At 44.7% G+C, this 20415-nt stretch overlaps 1 protein-coding gene across 1 annotated transcript in view; it reads left to right on the top strand.

The window, feature by feature from the left end:
• The first annotated feature begins 4017 nt into the window (after window positions 1-4017).
• QTGAL (queuosine-tRNA galactosyltransferase) overlaps window positions 4018-20415 on the top strand; it is a 232251-nt gene continuing 215853 nt past the window's right edge. Inside the window, exon 1 of the mRNA XM_075845905.1 lies at window positions 4018-4082. The gene's annotated coding sequence lies outside the window, so the exon portion shown is untranslated. The remainder of the gene's footprint in view (window positions 4083-20415) is intronic.

Raw genomic sequence — 20415 nt, 5'->3', positions numbered from 1 at the left:
CAGTATCACACATGATGGGATTAGATACAGGGCTCAGCAGACAGTATCACACATGATAGGATTAGATACACAGCTCAGCAGACAGTATCACACATGATAGGATTAGATACACAGCTCGGCTGTCAGTATCATGCATGATAGGATTAGATAAAGCGTCTCAGCAGACAGTATCACACATGACCGGATTAGATACACAGCTCAGCAGAGAGTATCACACATGATAGGATTAGATACACAGCTCAGTAGACAGTATCACACATGATAGGATTAGATACACAGCTCGGCTGTCAGTATCACACATGATAGGATTAGATACACAGCTCAGCAGACAGTATCACACATGATAGAATTAGATACACAGCTCAGCAGACAGTATCACACATGATAGGATTAGATACACAGCTCAGCAGACAGTATCACACATCATAGGATTAGATACACAGCTCAGCAGACAGTATCACACATGATAGAATTAGATACACAGCTCAGCAGACAGTATCACACATGATAGGATTAGATACACAGCTCAGCAGACAGTATCACACATCATAGGTTTAGATACACAGCTCAGCAGACAGTATCACACATGATAGGATTAGATACACAGCTCAGTAGATAGTATCACACATGATAGGATTAGATACACAGCTCAGCAGACAGTATCATACATGATAGGATTAGATACACAGCTCAGCAGACAGTATCACACATGATAGAATTAGATACACAGCTCAGCAGACAGTATCACACATGATAGGATTAGATACACAGCTCAGCAGACAGTATCACACATCATAGGATTAGATACACAGCTCAGCAGACAGTATCACACATGATAGGATTAGATACACAGCTCAGCAGATAGTATCACACATGATAGGATTAGATACACAGCTCAGCAGACAGTATCATACATGATAGGATTAGATACACAGCTCAGCAGACAGTATCACACATGATAGTATTAGATACACACCTCAGCACAGTATCACACATGATAGGATTAGATACACAGCTCAGCAGTCAGTATCACACATGATAGGATTAGATACAGAGCTCAGCAGACAGTATCACACATGATAGGATTAGATACACAGCTCAGCAGACAGTATCACACATGATAGAATTAGATACACAGCTCAGCACAGTATCACACATGATAGGATTAGATACACAGCTCAGCAGACAGTATCACACATCATAGGATTAGATACAGCGTCTCAGCAGACAGTATCACACATGACCGGATTAGATACACAGCTCAGCAGACAGTATCACACATGATAGGATTAGATACACAGCTCAGCAGACAGTATCATACATGATAGGATTAGATACACAGCTCAGCAGACAGTATCACACATGATAGAATTAGATACACAGCTCAGCAGACAGTATCACACATGATAGGATTAGATACACAGCTCAGCAGACAGTATCACACATCATAGGATTAGATACACAGCTCAGCAGACAGTATCACACATGATAGGATTAGATACATAGCTCAGCAGACAGTATTACACATGATAGGATTAGATACACAGCTCAGCAGATAGTATCACACATGATAGGATTAGATACACAGCTCAGCAGACAGTATCACACATGATATGATTAGATACACAGCTCAGCAGATAGTATCACACATGATAGGATTAGATACACAGCTCAGCAGACAGTATCATACATGATAGGATTAGATACACAGATCAGCAAACAGTATCACACATGATAGGATTAGATACACACCTCAGCACAGTATCACACATGATAGGATTAGATACAGGGCTCAGCAGACAGTATCACACATGATAGGATTAGATACACAGCTCAGCAGACAGTATCACACATGATAGGATTAGATACACAGCTCAGCAGACAGTATCACACATGATAGAATAAGATACACAGCTCAGCACAGTATCACACATGATAGGATTAGATACACAGCTCAGCAGACAGTATCACACATCATAGGATTAGATACACAGCTCAGCAGACAGTATGATAGGATTAGATACACCGCTCGGCTGTCAGTATCACACATGATAGGATTAGATACAGCGTCTCAGCAGACAGTATCACACATGATAGGATTAGATACACAGCTCGGCTGTCAGTATCACACATGATAGGATTAGATACAGCGTCTCAGCAGACAGTATCACACATGACCGGATTAGATACACAGCTCAGCAGACAGTATCACACATGATAGGATTAGATACACAGCTCGGCTGTCAGTATCAAACATGATAGGATTATATACAGCGTCTCAGCAGACAGTATCACACATGATAGGATTAGATACACAGCTCAGTAGACAGTATCACACATGATAGGATTAGATACACAGCTCAGCAGACAGTATCACACATGATAGAATTAGATACACAGCTCAGCAGACAGTATCACACATGATAGGATTAGATACACAGCTCAGCAGACAGTATCACACATCATAGGATTAGATACACAGCTCAGCAGACAGTATCATACATGATAGGATTAGATACACAGCTCAGCAGACAGTATCACACATCATAGGATTAGATACACAGCTCAGCAGACAGTATCACACATGATAGGATTAGATACAGCAGCTCAGCAGACAGTATCGCACATGATAGGATTAGATACAGCAGCTAAGCAGACAGTATCACTCGTGATAGGATTAGATACAGCAGCTCTGTAGACAGTATCACACATGATATAATTAGATACACAGCTCAGCAGTCAGTATCACACATAATAGGCTTAGATACACAGCTCAGCAGTCAGTATCACACATGAAATGATTAGATACACAGCCCAGCAGATGTATCACATATGATTGAATTAGATACAACACCTCAGCAGACAGTATCACACATGATAGGATTAGATACAGCAGCTCAGCAGACAGTATCACTCATGATAGGATTAGATACAGCAGCTCAGCAGACAGTATCACACATGATAGGATTAGATACACAGCTCAGCAGACAGTATCACATAAGATAGGTTTGGATACACAGTTCAGCACAGTATCACACATGATAGGATTAGATACACAGCTCAACAGACAGTATCACACAGGATAGGATTAGATATACAGCTCAGCATACAGTATCACAAAGGATAGGATTAGATACACAGCTCAGCAGACAGTATCACACATGATAGGATTAGATACACAGCTCAGCAGATAGTATCACACATGATAGGATTAGATACACAGCTCAGAAGACAGTATCACACATGATAGGATTAGATACAGCAGATCAGCAGACAGTATCACACATGATAGGATTAGATACACAGCTCAGCAGACAGTATCACACATGATAGGATTAGATACAGTGGCTCAGCAGACAGTATCACACATGATAAGATTAGATACACAGCTCAGCAGACAGTATCACACATGATAGGATTAGATACAGCTCAGAAGACAGTATCACACATGATAGGATGAGATACACAGCTCAGAAGACAGTATCACACATGATAGGATTAGATACAGCAGATCAGCAGACAGTATCACACATGATAGGATTAGATACACAGCTCAGCAGACAGTATCACACATGAAAGGATTAGATACACAGCTCAGCAGACAGGATCACACATGATAGGATTAGATACACAGCTCAGCAGACAGTATCACACATGTTAGGATTAGATACACAGCTCAACAGACAGTATCACACATGTTAGGATTAGATACATAGCTCAGCAGACAGTATCACACATGATAGGATTAGATACAGCAGCTCAGCAGACAGCATCACACATGATAGGATTAGATACAGCAGCTCAGCAGACAGTATCACACATGTTAGGATTAGATACACAGCTCAGCGGAACATATTAATGTGGAAAAGTTTTAGAGGTGATGGTATTTAGTGATAGGGTTAATAGCACGTCTCATAAAATAGCCCAGATTGAACGGGTTGATGGACTGAATAGACAGCAATGTCAGCCAATGAGAAGTAAGAAGGCGGATAAGGTAAACCAATCAGATACACGATCCTCCCCGGATATGTCTGTAGTTTACGTCGGAGAGTAAAGCCACGTGTTACTGTTTGGGCTCTGAGGTGTGTGACACTGGCGGGGAGAGGGGCAAACCACTGCATGACGGGGGGAGACAGAGTAATACTGTGTATATGTGACTCTGGCGGGGAGAGGGGCAAACCACTGCATGACACGGGCGGGAAGAGGGGCAAACCACTGCAGTGGGGGGAAGACAGTGGAGGTGGTGACTGTAGTGATACTGTGTATATGTGACAGTGGAGGTGGTAACTAGTGATGCTGTGTATATGTGACAGTGGAGGTGGTGACTGCAGTGATACTGTGTATATGAGACAGTGGAGGTGGTGACTGCAGTGATACTGTGTATATGTGACAGTGGAGGTGGTGACTGCAGTGATACTGTGTATATGTGACAGTGGAGGTGGTAACTAGTGATGCTGTGTATATGTGACAGTGGAGGTGGTGACTGTAGTGATACTGTGTATATGTGACAGTGGAGGTGGTGACTGCAGTGATACTGTGTATATGTGACAGTGGAGGTGGTGACTGTAGTGATACTGTGTATATGTGACAGTGGAGGTGGTGACTGTAGTGATACTGTGTATATGTGACAGTGGAGGTGGTGACTGTAGTGATACTGTGTATATGTGACAGTGGAGGTGGTGACTGCAGTGATACTGTGTATATGTGACAGTGGAGGTGGTGACTGCTGTGATACTGTGTATATGTGACAGTGGAGGTGGTAACTAGTGATGCTGTGTATATGTGACAGTGGAGGTGGTGACTATAGTGATACTGTGTATATGTGACAGTGGAGGTGGTGACTGTAGTGATACTGTGTATATGTGACAGTGGAGGGGGTGACTGCAGTGATACTGTGTATATGTGACAGTGGAGGTGGTGACTGTAGTGATACTGTGTATATGTGACAGTGGAGGTGGTGACTGCAGTGATACTGTGTATATGTGACAGTGGAGGTGGTGACTGCAGTGATACTGTGTATATGTGACAGTGGAGGTGGTGACTAGTGATACTGTGTATATGTGACAGTGGAGGTGGTGACTAGTGATACTGTATATGTGACAGTGGAGGTGGTGACTAGTGATACTGTGTATATGTGGAGGTGGTGACTAGTGATACTGTGTATATGAGACAGTGGAGGTGGTGACTAGTGATACTGTGTATATGTGACAGTGGAGGTGGTGACTGTAGTGATACTGTGTATATGTGACAGTGGAGGTGGTGACTAGTGATACTGTGTATATGTGACAGTGGAGGTGGTGACTGCAGTGATACTGTGTATATGTGACAGTGGATGTGGTGACTAGTGATACTGTGTATATGTGACAGTGGAGGGGGTGACTAGTGATACTGTGTATATGTGACAGTGGAGGTGGTGACTGTAGTGATACTGTGTATATGTGACAGTGGAGGTGGTGACTGTAGTGATACTGTGTATATGTGACAGTGGAGGTGGTGACTGCAGTGATACTATGTATATGTGACAGTGGAGGTGGTGACTGTAGAAAGATACTGCGTATATGTGACAGTGGAGGTGGTGACTGTAGTGATACTGTGTATATGTGACAGTGGAGGTGGTGACTGCAGTGATACTGTGTATATGTGACAGTGGAGGTGGTGACTAGTGATACTGTGTATATGTGACAGTGGTGGTGGTGACTAGTGATACTGTGTATATGTGACAGTGGAGGTGGTGACTAGTGATACTGTGTATATGTGACAGTGGAGGTGGTGACTGTAGTGATACTGTGTATATGTGACAGTGGAGGTGGTGACTGCAGTGATACTGTGTATATGTGACAGTGGAGGTGGTGACTAGTGATACTGTGTATATGTGACAGTGGTGGTGGTGACTAGTGATACTGTGTATATGTGACAGTGGAGGTGGTGACTAGTGATACTGTGTATATGTGACAGTGGAGGTGGTGACTAGTGATACTGTGTATAAGTGACAGTGGAGGTGGTGACTAGTGGTACTGTGTATATGTGACAGTGGAGGGGGTGACTGCAGTGATACTGTGTATATGTGACAGTGGAGGTGGTGACTGTAGTGATACTGTGTATATGTGACAGTGGAGGTGGTGACTGTAGTGATACTGTGTATATGTGACAGTGGAGGTGGTAACTGCAGTGATTCTGTGTATATGTGACAGTGGGGGTGGTGACTGTAGTGATACTGTGTATATGTGACAGTGGAGGACAGTGGAGGTGGTGACTGTAGTGATACTGTGTATATGAGACAGTGGAGGTGGTGACTGCAGTGATACTGTGTATATGAGACAGTGGAGGTGGTGACTGCAGTGATACTGTGTATATGTGACAGTGGAGGTGGTGACTGCAGTGATACTGTGTATATGTGACAGTGGAGGGGGTGACTGCAGTGATACGGTGTATATGTGACAGTGGAGGTGGTGACTAGTGATACTGTGTATATGAGACAGTGGAGGTGGTGACTAGTGATACTGTGTATATGTGACAGTGGAGGTGGTGACTGCAGTGATACTATGTATATGTGACAGTCGAGGTGGTGACTGTAGTGATTCTGTGTATATGTGACAGTGGAGGTGGTGACTGTAGTGATACTGTGTATATGAGACAGTGGAGGTGGTGACTGCTGTGATACTGTGTATATGTGACAGTGGAGGTGGTGACTGCAGTGATACTGTGTATATGTGACAGTGGAGGTGGTGACTGCTGTGATACTGTGTATATGTGACAGTGGAGGTGGTGACTGCAGTGATACTGTGTATATGTGACAGTGGAGGTGGTGACTGCAGTGATACTGTGTATATTTGACAGTGGAGGTGGTGACTGCAGTGATACTGTGTATATGAGACAGTGGAGGTGGTGACTGCAGTGATACTGTGTATATGTGACAGTGGAGGTGGTGACTGTAGTGATACTGTGTATATGTGACAGTGGAGGTGGTGACTGTAGTTATACTGTGTATATGTGACAGTGGAGGTGGGGGACTGTAGTGATACTGTGTATATGTGACAGTGGAGGTGGTGACTGTAGTGATACTGTGTATATGTGACAGTGGAGGTGGTGACTGTAGTGATACTGTGTATATGTGACAGTGGAGGTGGTGACTGCAGTGATTCTGTGTATATGTGACAGTGGGGGTGGTGACTGCAGTGATACTGTGTTTATGTGACAGTGGAGGTGGTGACTGTAGTGATACTGTGTATATGAGACAGTGGAGGTGGTGACTGCAGTGATACTGTGTATATGTGACAGTGGAGGGGGTGACTGCAGTGATACGGTGTATATGTGACAGTGGAGGTGGTGACTAGTGATACTGTATATGTGACAGTGGAGGTGGTGACTGTAGTGATACTGTATATGTGACAGTGTAGGTGGTGACTGTAGTGATACTGTCTTTATGTGACAGTGGAGGTGGTGACTAGTGATACTGTGTATATGAGACAGTGGAGGTGGTGACTAGTGATACTGTGTATATGTGACAGCGGAGGTGGTGACTGTAGTGATACTGTGTATATGTGACAGTGGAGGTGGTGACTGTAGTGAAACTGTATATGTGACAGTGGAGGTGGTGACTCTAGTGATACTGTGTATATGTGACAGTGGAGGTGGTGACTGTAGTGATACTGTATATATGTGACAGTGGAGGTGGTGACTGTAGTGATACTGTGTATATGTGACAGTGGAGGTGGTGATTAGTGATACTTTGTATATGTGACAGTGGAGGTAGTGACTGCAGTGATACTCTGTATATGTGACAGTGGAGGTGGTGACTGCAGTGATACTGTGTATATGTGACAGTGGAGGTGGTGACTGCAGTGATACTGTGTATATGTGACAGTGGAGGTGGTGACTGCAGTGATATTGTGTATATGTGACTGCAGTGATATTGTGTATATGTGACAGTGGAGGTGGTGACTGTAGTGATACTGTGTATATGTGACAGTGGAGGTAGTGACTGCAGTGATACTGTGTATATGTGACAGTGGAGGTGGTGACTGTAGTGATACTGTGTTTATGTGACAGTGGAGGTGGTGACTAGTGATGCTGTGTATATGTGACAGTGGAGGTGGTGACTGTAGTGATACTGTGTATATGTGACAGTGGAGGTAGTGACTGTAGTGATACTGTGTTTGTGACAGTGGAGGTGGTGACTGTAGTGATACTGTGTATATGTGACAGTGGAGGTGGTGACTGTAGTGATACTGTGTTTATGTGACAGTGGAGGTGGTGACTGTAGTGATACTGTGTATATGTGACAGTGGAGGTGGTGACTAGTGATACTGTGTTTGTGACAGTGGAGGTGGTGACTGTAGTGATACTGTGTACATGTGACAGTGGAGGTGGTGACTAGTGATACTGTGTTTGTGACAGTGGAGGTGGTGACTGTAGTGATACTGTGTATATGTGACAGTGGAGGTGGTGACTAGTGATACTGTGTATATGTGACAGTGGAGGTGGTGACTAGTGATACTGTGTATATGTGACAGTGGATGTGGTGACTGTAGTGATACTGTGTATATGAGACAGTGGAGGTGGTGACTGTAGTGATACTGTGGAGGTGGTGACTGTAGTGATACTGTGTATATGTGACAGTGGAGGGGGTGACTAGTGATACTGTGTATATGTGACAGTGGAGGTGGTGACTGCAGTGATACTGTGTATATGTGACAGTGGAGGTGGTGACTGGTGATACTGTGTATATGTGACAGTGGAGGTGGTGACTAGTGATATTGTGTATATGTGACAGTGGAGGTGGTGACTGTAATAAGATACTGTGTATATGTGACAGTGGAGGTGGTGACTGCAGTAATTCTGTGTATATGTGACAGTGGGGGTGGTGACTGTAGTGATACTGTGTATATGTGACAGTGGAGGACAGTGGAGGTGGTGACTGTAGTGATACTGTGTATATGAGACAGTGGAGGTGGTGACTGCAGTGATACTGTGTATATGTGACAGTGGAGGGGGTGACTGCAGTGATACGGTGTATATGTGACAGTGGAGGTGGTGACTGTAGTGATACTGTATATGTGACAGTGTAGGTGGTGACTGTAGTGATACTGTCTTTATGTGACAGTGGAGGTGGTGACTAGTGATACTGTGTATATGAGACAGTGGAGGTGGTGACTAGTGATACTGTGTATATGTGACAGCGGAGGTGGTGACTGTAGTGATACTGTGTATATGTGACAGTGGAGGTGGTGACTGTAGTGAAACTGTATATGTGACAGTGGAGGTGGTGACTCTAGTGATACTGTGTATATGTGACAGTGGAGGTGGTGACTGTAGTGATACTGTATATATGTGACAGTGGAGGTGGTGACTGTAGTGATACTGTGTATATGTGACAGTGGAGGTGGTGACTGCAGTGATACTGTGTATATGTAACAGTGGAGGTGGTGACTGCAGTGATATTGTGTATATGTGACAGTGGAGGTGGTGACTGTAGTGATTCTGTGTATATGTGACAGTGGAGGTGGTGACTGCAGTGATACTGTGTATATGTGACAGTGGAGGTGGTGACTGTAGTGATACTGTGTTTGTGACAGTGGAGGTGGTGACTGTAGTGATACTGTGTATATGTGACAGTGGAGGTGGTGACTGTAGTGATACTGTGTTTATGTGACAGTGGAGGTGGTGACTGTAGTGATACTGTGTTTGTGACAGTGGAGGTGGTGACTGTAGTGATACTGTGTATATGTGACAGTGGAGGTGGTGACTAGTGATACTGTGTACATGTGACAGTGGAGGTGGTGACTAGTGATACTGTGTTTGTGACAGTGGAGGTGGTGACTGTAGTGATACTGTGTTTATGTGACAGTGGAGGTGGTGACTGTAGTGATACTGTGTATATGTGACAGTGGAGGTGGTGACTAGTGATACTGTGTATATGTGACAGTGGATGTGGTGACTAGTGATACTGCGTATATGTGACAGTGGAGGTGGTGACTGTAGTGATACTGTGTATATGTGACAGTGGAGGTGGTGACTAGTGATACTGTGTATATGTGACAGTGGATGTGGTGACTGCAGTGATACTGTGTATATGAGACAGTGGAGGTGGTGACTAGTGATACTGTGTATATGTGACAGTGGATGTGGTGACTGCAGTGATACTGTGTATATGAGACAGTGGAGGTGGTGACTGTAGTGATACTGTGTATATGTGACAGTGGAGGTGGTGACTAGTGATACTGTGTATATGTGACAGTGGATGTGGTGACTGTAGTGATACTGTGTATATGTGACAGTGGAGGTGGTGACTGTAGTGATACTGTGTATATGTGACAGTGGAGGGGGTGACTAGTGATACTGTGTATATGTGACAGTGGAGGTGGTGACTGCAGTGATACTGTGTATATGAGACAGTGGAGGTGGTGACTATAGTGATACTGTGTATATGTGACAGTGGAGGTGGTGACTGGTGATACTGTGTATATGTGACAGTGGAGGTGGTGACTAGTGATATTGTGTATATGTGACAGTGGAGGTGGTGACTGTAATAAGATACTGTGTATATGTGACAGTGGAGGTGGTGACTGCAGTGATACTGTGTATATGTGACAGTGGAGGTGGTGACTGCAGTGATACTGTGTATATGAGACAGTGGAGGTAGTGACTAGTGATACTGTGTATATGAGACAGTGGAGGTGGTGACTAGTGGTACTGTGTATATGTGACAGTGGAGGTGGTGACTGTAGTGATACTGTGTATATGAGACAGTGGAGGTGGTGACTGCAGTGATAATGTGTATATGTGACAGTGGAGGTGGTGACTGCAGTGATACTCTGTATATGTGACAGTGGATGTGGTGACTAGTGATACTGTGTATATGTGACAGTGGAGGTGGTGACTAGTGATACTGTGTATATGTGACAGTGGAGGTGGTGACTGTAGTGATACTGTGTATATGTGACAGTGGAGGTGGTGACTAGTGATACTGTGTATATGTGACAGTGGAGGTGGTGACTAGTGATACTGTGTATATGTGACAGTGGAGGTGGTGACTGTAGTGATACTGTGTATATGTGACAGTGGAGGTGGTGACTGTAGTGATACTGTGTATATGTGACAGTGGAGGTGGGGACTGTAGTGATACTGTGTATATGTGACAGTGGAGGACAGTGGAGGTGGTGACTGCAGTGATACTGTGTATATGTGTCAGTGGAGGTGGTGACTGTAGTGATACTCTGTATATGTGACAGTGGAGGTGGTGACTGTAGTGAAACTGTGTATATGTGACAGTGGAGGTGGTGACTGCAGTGATACTGTGTATATGTGACAGTGGAGGTGGTGACTGCAGTGATACTGTGTATATGAGACAGTGGAGGTGGTGACTAGTGATACTGTGTATATGTGTCAGTGGAGGTGGTGACTGTAGTGATACTCTGTATATGTGACAGTGGAGGTGGTGACTGTAGTGATACTCTGTATATGTGACAGTGGAGGTGGTGACTGTAGTGATACTGTGTATATGTGACAGTGGAGGTGGTGACTAGTGATACTGTGTATATGTGACAGTGGAGGTGGTGACTCTAGTGATACTGTGTATATGAGACAGTGGAGGTAGTGACTGTAGTGATACTGTGTATATGAGACAGTGGAGGTGGTGACTAGTGATACTGTGTATATGTGACAGTGGAGGTGGTGACTGTAGTGATACTGTGTATATGTGACAGTGGAGGTGGTGACTGTAGTGATACTGTGTTTATGTGACAGTGGAGGTGGTGACTGCAGTTATACTGTGTATATGTGACAGTGGAGGTGGTGACTGCAGTTATACTGTGTATATGTGACAGTGGAGGTGGTGACTGCAGTGATACTATGTATATGTGACAGTGGAGGTGGTGACTGTAGAAAGATACTGTGTATATGTGACAGTGGAGGTGGTGACTGTAGAAAGATACTGTGTATATGTGACAGTGGAGGTGGTGACTGCAGTGATATTGTGTATATGTGACAGTGGAGGTGGTGACTGCAGTGATACTGTGTATATGTGACAGTGGAGGTGGTGACTAGTGATACTGTGTATATGTGACAGTGGAGGAGGTGACTGCAGTGATACTGTGTATATGAGACAGTGGAGTTGGTGACTATAGTGATACTGTGTATATGTGACAGTGGAGGTGGTGACTAGTGATACTGTGTATATGTGACAGTGGAGGTGGTGACTGGTGATACTGTGTATATGTGACAGTGGAGGTGGTGACTAGTGATATTGTGTATATGTGACAGTGGAGGTGGTGACTGTAATAAGATACTGTGTATATGTGACAGTGGAGGTGGTGACTGCAGTGATACTGTGTATATGAGACAGTGGAGGTGGTGACTGCAGTGATACTGTGTATATGTGACAGTGGAGGTGGTGACTGCAGTGATACTCTGTATATGTGACAGTGGATGTGGTGACTAGTGATACTGTGTATATGTGACAGTGGAGGTGGTGACTAGTGATACTGCGTATATGTGACAGTGGAGGTGGTGACTAGTGATACTGTGTATATGTGACAGTGGAGGTAGTGACTGTAGTGATACTGTGTATATGTGACAGTGGAGGTGGGGACTGTAGTGATACTGTGTATATGTGACAGTGGAGGACAGTGGAGGTGGTGACTGCAGTGATACTGTGTATATGTGTCAGTGGAGGTGGTGACTGTAGTGATACTCTGTATATGTGACAGTGGAGGTGGTGACTGTAGTGAAACTGTGTATATGTGACAGTGGAGGTGGTGACTGCAGTGATACTGTGTATATGTGACAGTGGAGGTGGTGACTGTAGTGATACTGTGTATATGTGACAGTGGAGGTGGTGACTGCAGTGATACTGTGTATATGTGACAGTGGAGGTGGTGACTGCAGTGATACTGTGTATATGTGACAGTGGAGGTGGTGACTGTAGTGATACTCTGTATATGTGACAGTGGAGGTGGTGACTGCAGTGATACTGTGTATATGAGACAGTGGAGGTGGTGACTAGTGATACTGTGTATATGTGACAGTGGAGGTGGTGACTAGTGATACTGTGTATATGTGACAGTGGAGGTGGTGACTGTAGTGATACTGTGTATATGTGACAGTGGAGGTGGTGACTGCAGTGATACTGTGTATATGAGACAGTGGAGGTGGTGACTATAGTGATACTGTGTATATGTGACAGTGGAGGTGGTGACTAGTGATACTGTGTATATGTGACAGTGGAGGTGGTGACTGGTGATACTGTGTATATGTGACAGTGGAGGTGGTGACTAGTGATATTGTGTATATGTGACAGTGGAGGTGGTGACTGTAATAAGATACTGTGTATATGTGACAGTGGAGGTGGTGACTGCAGTGATACTGTGTATATGTGACAGTGGAGGTGGTGACTGCAGTGATACTGTGTATATGAGACAGTGGAGGTAGTGACTAGTGATAAAGTGTATATGAGACAGTGGAGGTGGTGACTAGTGATACTGTGTATATGTGACAGTGGAGGTGGTGACTGTAGTGATACTGTGTATATGTGACAGTGGAGGTGGTGACTGTAGTGATACTTTGTATATGTGACAGTGGAGGACAGTGGAGGTGGTGACTAGTGATACTGTGTATATGTGACTAGTGGTACTGTGTATATGTGACAGTGGAGGTGGTGACTGTAGTGATACTGTGTATATGAGACAGTGGAGGTGGTGACTGCAGTGATACTGTGTATATGTGACAGTGGAGGTGGTGACTGCAGTGATACTCTGTATATGTGACAGTGGATGTGGTGACTAGTGATACTGTGTATATGTGACAGTGGAGGTGGTGACTAGTGATACTGTGTATATGTGACAGTGGAGGTGGTGACTGTAGTGATACTGTGTATATGTGACAGTGGAGGTGGTGACTGTAGTGATACTGTGTATATGTGACAGTGGAGGTGGGGACTGTAGTGATACTGTGTATATGTGACAGTGGAGGACAGTGGAGGTGGTGACTGCAGTGATACTGTGTATATGTGTCAGTGGAGGTGGTGACTGTAGTGATACTCTGTATATGTGACAGTGGAGGTGGTGACTGTAGTGAAACTGTGTATATGTGACAGTGGAGGTGGTGACTGCAGTGATACTGTGTATATGTGACAGTGGAGGTGGTGACTGCAGTGATACTGTGTATATGAGACAGTGGAGGTGGTGACTAGTGATACTGTGTATATGTGACAGTGGAGGTGGTGACTGCAGTGATACTGTGTATATGTGACAGTGGAGGTGGTGACTGCAGTGATACTGTGTATATGTGACAGTGGAGGTGGTGACTGTAGTGATACTCTGTATATGTGACAGTGGAGGTGGTGACTGCAGTGATACTGTGTATATGAGACAGTGGAGGTGGTGACTAGTGATACTGTGTATATGTGACAGTGGAGGTGGTGACTGTAGTGATACTGTGTATATGTTACAGTGGAGGTGGTGACTGTAGTGATACTGTGTTTATGTGACAGTGGAGGTGGTGACTGCAGTTATACTGTGTATATGTGACAGTGGAGGTGGTGACTGCAGTTATACTGTGTATATGTGACAGTGGAGGTGGTGACTGCAGTGATATTGTGTATATGTGACAGTGGAGGTGGTGACTGTAGAAAGATACTGTGTATATGTGACAGTGGAGGTGGTGACTAGTGAAACTGTATATGTGACAGTGGAGGTGGTGACTCTAGTGATACTGTGTATATGTGACAGTGGAGGTGGTGACTGTAGTGATACTGTGTATATGTGACAGTGGAGGTGGTGACTAGTGATACTGTGTATATGTGACAGTGGAGGTCGTGACTGCAGTGATACTGTGTATATGTGACAGTGGAGGTGGTGACTGCAGTGATACTGTGTATATGTGACAGTGGAGGTGGTGACTGCAGTGATATTGTGTATATGTGACAGTGGAGGTGGTGACTGTAGTGATACTTTGTATATGTGACAGTGGAGGTAGTGACTGCAGTGATACTGTGTATATGTGACAGTGGAGGTGGTGACTGTAGTGATACTGTGTATATGTGACAGTGGAGGTGGTGACTGTAGTGATACTGTGTACATGTGACAGTGGATGTGGTGACTAGTGATACTGTGTTTGTGACAGTGGAGGTGGTGACTGTAGTGATACTGTGTTTATGTGACAGTGGAGGTGGTGACTGTAGTGATACTGTGTATATGTGACAGTGGATGTGGTGACTAGTGATACTGCGTATATGTGACAGTGGAGGTGGTGACTGCAGTGATACTGTGTATATGAGACAGTGGAGGTGGTGACTGCAGTGATACTGTGTATATGAGACAGTGGAGGTGGTGACTATAGTGATACTGTGTATATGTGACAGTGGAGGTGGTGACTGGTGATACTGTGTATATGTGACAGTGGAGGTGGTGACTAGTGATATTGTGTATATGTGACAGTGGAGGTGGTGACTGTAGAAAGATACTGCGTATATGTGACAGTGGAGGTGGTGACTGCAGTGATACTGTGTATATGTGACAGTGGAGGTGGTGACTGTAGTGATACTCTGTATATGAGACAGTGGAGGTGGTGACTGTAGTGATACTGTATATGAGACAGTGGAGGTGGTGACTGTAGTGATACTGTATATGAGACAGTGGAGGTGGTGACTGCAGTGATACTGTGTATATGTGACAGTGGAGGTGGTGACTGTAGTGATACTGTGTATATGAGACAGTGGAGGTGGTGACTAGTGATACTGTGTTTGTGACAGTGGAGGTGGTGACTGCAGTGATACTGTGTATATGTGACAGTGGAGGTGGTGACTGTAGTGATACTGTGTATATGTGACAGTGGAGGTGGTGACTGCAGTGATACTGTGTATATGAGACAGTGGAGGTGGTGACTGTAGTGATACTGTGTATATGTGACAGTGGAGGTGGTGACTGCAGTGATACTGTGTATATGTGACAGTGGAGGTGGTGACTAGTGATACTGTGTATATGTGACAGTGGAGGTAGTGACTGCAGTGATACTGTGTATATGTGACAGTGGAGGTGGTGACTGTAGTGATACTGTGTATATGAGACAGTGGAGGTGGTGACTAGTGATATTGTGTATATGTGACAGTGGAGGTGGTGACTGTAGAAAGATACTGTGTATATGTGACAGTGGAGGTGGTGACTGTAGAAAGATACTGTGTATATGTGACAGTGGAGGTGGTGACTGTAGTGAAACTGTGTATATGTGACAGTGGAGGTGGTGACTCTAGTGATACTGTGTATATGTGACAGTGGAGGTGGTGACTGTAGTGATACTGTGTATATGTGACAGTGGAGGTGGTGACTAGTGATACTGTGTATATGTGACAGTGGAGGTGGTGACTGTAGTGATACTGTGTATATGTGACAGTGGAGGTAGTGACTGTAGTGATACTGTGTATATGTGACTGGAGGTGGTGACTGTAGTGATACTGTGTATATGTGACAGTGGAGGTGGTGACTGTATTGATACTGTGTATATGAGACAGTGGAGGTGGTGACTGTAGTGATACTGTGTATATGAGACAGTGGCGGTGGTGACTGTAGTGATACTGTGTATATGTGACAGTGGAGGGGGTGACTGCAGTGATACTGTGTATATGAGACAGTGGAGGGGGTGACTGTAGTGATACTGTGTATATGAGACAGTGGAGGTGGTGACTAGTGATACTGTGTATATGTGACTGGAGGTGGTGACTGCAGTGATACTGTGTATATGTGACAGTGGAGGTGGTGACTAGTGATTCTGTGTATATGTGGAGGTGGTGACTAGTGATACTGTGTATATGAGACAGTGGAGGTGGTGACTGTAGTGATACTGTGTATATGAGACAGTGGAGGTGGTGACTGTAGTGATACTCTGTATATGTGACAGTGGAGGTGGTGACTAGTGATACTGTGTATATGTTACAGTGGAGGTGGTGACTGTAGTGATACTGTGTATATGTGACAGTGGAGGAGGTGACTGCAGTGATACTGTGTATATGTGACAGTGGAGGGGGTGACTAGTGATACTGTGTATATGTGACAGTGGAGGTGGTGACTGTAGTGATACTGTGTATATGTGACAGTGGAGGTGGTGACTGCAGTGATACTGTGTATATGTGACAGTGGAGGTGGTGACTAGTGATACTGTGTATATGTGACAGTGGAGGTGGTGACTGTAGTGATACTGTGTATATGTGACAGTGGAGGTGGTGACTGTAGTGATACTGTGTATATGAGACAGTGGAGGTGGTGACTGTAGTGATACTGTGTATATGTGACAGTGGAGGTGGTTACTAGTGATACTGTGTATATGAGACAGTGGAGGTGGTGACTGTAGTGATACTCTGTATATGAGACAGTGGAGGTGGTGACTGCAGTGATACTGTGTATGTGTGACAGTGGAGGTGGTGACTAGTGATTCTGTGTATATGTGACAGTGGAGGGGGTGACTAGTGATACTGTGTATATGTGACAGTGTAGGTGGTGACTGTAGTGATACTGTGTATATGTGACAGTGGAGGGGGTGACTGCAGTGATACTGTGTATATGTGACAGTGGAGGGGGTGACTGCAGTGATACTGTGTATATGTGACAGTGGAGGTGGTGACTGTAGTGATACTGTGTATATGTGACGACGTGGTGACTGTAGTGATACTGTGTATATGTGACAGTGGAGGTGGTGACTGTAGTGATACTGTGTATATGTGACAGTGGAGGTGGTGACTAGTGATACTGTGTATATGTGACAGTGGAGGTGGTGACTGCAGTGATACTGTGTATATGTGACAGTGGAGGTAGTGACTAGTGATACTGTGTATATGTGACAGTGGAGGTGGTGACTAGTGATACTGTGTATATGTGACAGTGGAGGTGGTGACTAGTGATACTGTGTATATGTGACAGTGGAGGTGGTGACTGTAGTGATACTGTGTATATGAGACAGTGGAGGTGGTGACTGTAGTGATACTGTGTATATGTGACAGTGGAGGTGGTGACTGCAGTGATACTGTGTATATGTGACAGTGGAGGTGGTGACTGTAGTGATACTGTGTATATGAGACAGTGGAGGTGGTTACTGTAGTGATACTGTGTATATGTGACAGTGGAGGTGGTGACTGCAGTGATACTATGTATATGTGACAGTGGAGGTGGTGACTGTAGAAAGATACTGTGTATATGTGACAGTGGAGGTGGTGACTGTAGAAAGATACTGTGTATATGTGACAGTGGAGGTGGTGACTGCAGTGATACTGTGTATATGTGACAGTGGAGGACAGTGGAGGTGGTGACTGTAGTGATACTGTGTATATGTGACAGTGGAGGTGGTGACTGTAGTGATACTGTGTATATGTGACAGTGGAGGTGGTGACTGCAGTGATACTGTGTATATGTGACAGTGGAGGTGGTGACTGCAGTGATATTGTGTATATGTGACAGTGGAGGTGGTGACTGCAGTGATACTGTGTATATGTGACAGTGGAGGTGGTGACTAGTGATACTGTGTATATGTGACAGTGGAGGTGGTGACTGCAGTGATACTGTGTATATGAGACAGTGGAGGTGGTGACTATAGTGATACTGTGTATATGTGACAGTGGAGGTGGTGACTAGTGATACTGTGTATATGTGACAGTGGAGGTGGTGACTGGTGATACTGTGTATATGTGACAGTGGAGGTGGTGACTAGTGATATTGTGTATATGTGACAGTGGAGGTGGTGACTGTAATAAGATACTGTGTATATGTGACAGTGGAGGTGGTGACTGCGGTGATACTGTGTATATGTGACAGTGGAGGTGGTGACTGCAGTGATACTGTGTATATGAGACAGTGGAGGTAGTGACTAGTGATACTGTGTATATGAGACAGTGGAGGTGGTGACTAGTGATACTGTGTATATGTGACAGTGGAGGTGGTGACTGTAGTGATACTGTGTATATGTGACAGTGGAGGTGGTGACTGTAGTGATACTGTGTATATGTGACAGTGGAGGACAGTGGAGGTGGTGACTAGTGATACTGTGTATATGTGACTAGTGGTACTGTGTATATGTGACAGTGGAGGTGGTGACTGTAGTGATACTGTGTATATGTGACAGTGGAGGTGGTGACTGTAGTGATACTGTGTATATGTGACAGTGGAGGTGGGGACTGTAGTGATACTGTGTATATGTGACAGTGGAGGACAGTGGAGGTGGTGACTGCAGTGATACTGTGTATATGTGTCAGTGGAGGTGGTGACTGTAGTGATACTCTGTATATGTGACAGTGGAGGTGGTGACTGTAGTGAAACTCTGTATATGTGACAGTGGAGGTGGTGACTGCAGTGATACTGTGTATATGTGACAGTGGAGGTGGTGACTGCAGTGATACTGTGTATATGAGACAGTGGAGGTGGTGACTGTAGTGATACTGTGTATATGTGACAGTGGAGGTGGTGACTGCAGTGATACTGTGTATATGTGACAGTGGAGGTGGTGACTGCAGTGATACTGTGTATATGTGACAGTGGAGGTGGTGACTGTAGTGATACTCTGTATATGTGACAGTGGAGGTGGTGACTGCAGTGATACTGTGTATATGAGACAGTGGAGGTAGTTACTGTAGTGATACTGCGTATATGAGACAGTGGAGGTGGTGACTAGTGATACTGTGTATATGTGACAGTGGAGGTGGTGACTGTAGTGATACTGTGTATATGTGACAGTGGAGGTGGTGACTGTAGTGATACTGTGTTTATGTGACAGTGGAGGTGGTGACTGCAGTTATACTGTGTATATGTGACAGTGGAGGTGGTGACTGCAGTTATACTGTGTATATGTGACAGTGGAGGTGGTGACTGCAGTGATATTGTGTATATGTGACAGTGGAGGTGGTGACTGTAGTGATACTGTATATGTGACAGTGGAGGTGGTGACTGCAGTGATACTGTGTATATGTGACAGTGGAGGTGGTGACTGTAGAAAGATACTGTGTATATGTGACAGTGGAGGTGGTGACTAGTGAAACTGTATATGTGACAGTGGAGGTGGTGACTGTAGTGATACTGTGTATATGTGACAGTGGAGGTGGTGACTGTAGTGATACTGTGTATATGTGACAGTGGAGGTGGTGACTGTAGTGATACTGTGTATATGTGACAGTGGAGGTGGCGACTGCAGTGATACTGTGTATATGTGACAGTGGAGGTGGTGACTGCAGTGATACTGTGTATATGTGACAGTGGAGGTGGTGACTGCAGTGATATTGTGTATATGTGACAGTGGAGGTAGTGACTGCAGTGATACTGTGTATATGTGACAGTGGAGGTGGTGACTGTAGTGATACTGTGTATATGTGACAGTGGAGGTGGTGACTGTAGTGATACTGTGTACATGTGACAGTGGAGGTGGTGACTAGTGATACTGTGTTTG

The sequence above is a fragment of the Rhinoderma darwinii genome, chromosome 13, assembly GCF_050947455.1.
Source record: "Rhinoderma darwinii isolate aRhiDar2 chromosome 13, aRhiDar2.hap1, whole genome shotgun sequence".
Lineage (NCBI taxonomy): Eukaryota > Metazoa > Chordata > Amphibia > Anura > Rhinodermatidae > Rhinoderma > Rhinoderma darwinii.
The sequence above is the reverse complement of the archived record's forward strand: the minus strand, read 5'-3'. Positions and strand labels throughout refer to the sequence as shown.